The sequence below is a fragment of the Vombatus ursinus genome, unplaced genomic scaffold (assembly GCF_900497805.2).
Source record: "Vombatus ursinus unplaced genomic scaffold, bare-nosed wombat genome assembly UNPS02009205.1, whole genome shotgun sequence".
Classification (NCBI taxonomy): Eukaryota; Metazoa; Chordata; class Mammalia; order Diprotodontia; family Vombatidae; genus Vombatus; species Vombatus ursinus.
In genome coordinates, this window is record NW_020948983.1 from 5,834,572 (window position 1) to 5,835,886 (window position 1,315).

The window sequence follows — 1,315 nt, forward strand, 5'->3', positions numbered from 1 at the left end:
GAGAGAGAGAGAGAGAGAGAGAGAGGAGAGAGGAGAGAGGAGAGAGAAACAGAAGCACAAAGAGCTGAGCATGTGCAGCAGGAGAAAGTCTTAGGGGTACTGCAATTAGGACCAAGGAATTGTAGGATTCTCGAGGACAGAGAAGAGGGCACATAGTGTACTGGAAGGAAACGTAGGACTTGGAGAGGTGCTGTATTTCCAAAGAGAAGGGGGAAATCCCTTAGAACATCATGGTGGGTTTTTTTTTACTTTCTTTTTTTTTTTTAATTGTAACCCAGTAGCACCTCTTCTCCCTGGGCATTACAGTCCACATCACAGAACTTGAATTCCAGCTCAGCCTGCCTCCTTCCACAAGGGTTAATACTCATCTTAAGTTAGTGTTTCCTTCTCCATCTGGGACAACTGTGTTGTTTTGTTTTGGTTTTTTTTTTGATGTTTTTTCCCCACATTCACAGAAATGATGTGAAGGAAGGAAGAAGGAGCTTTTTCTCTGCAGCTGCAACTTTTCTTCCTTTTGATGGCTTTTCCAGATTTTATGGCATCTATTTAAGAGTATGGTTTGTACTTTTGCACCTTCTCTAACAGGATATTTGGGCTCTTCAGGAAAAAAAGAGCTATTTGTGGTTCTCCTTCAGCATTTTTAGGGTCCAATGCCTATAAAAGTAGACGGCATTTATATAAAATTCCCAGAACCCTAGGGAAATCATTTCTGACCACAAAAAGTTTTAGCAGTAGTGAGAGTCTTAATTACAATGCTACACATCTTTGCTTTTATTGCTGAGCTCCTAGTAAATATGAGAATACTTTAATTCTCCTTTATTAAAAAAATGTACACTTCAGTGAGTTTGCTAAATAACTATCATTTATTAAGTTGAACGCTACAACATATTTAACTTAAGATTTCATGACTCAGAAGCTAGACCACTCTTCTCCCCCTTTTTGTTAATAACTAGATAGGTGACCCAAGGAGGCAGTTAATAGGGAAGAAGGATCTTAACTGATTTAGGGGAGGAGGGTGGGAGAGGACCTTAAGTATACATGCATATAATCATATATAATCACTATTCCTATCCTCCAAGGAAAACAGAGGAGTCAGGCCTCTCCACTACATTAACCTTTTAATTGCCCTTTGGGGGCTTCCTTTCTTCTTTCCTATCCTAGATATTTATTTTAACCTGATTTCACCTGAGTATAAATGTTTTACAAATGTAGAAAGGGTAGAGAGGTATAAGATACATATATAGTTAACTTGGAAGAATTCAGAAATATTTGAATGTCCAAACTCAAACTAATGACTCAATGTCATCATGGCAGG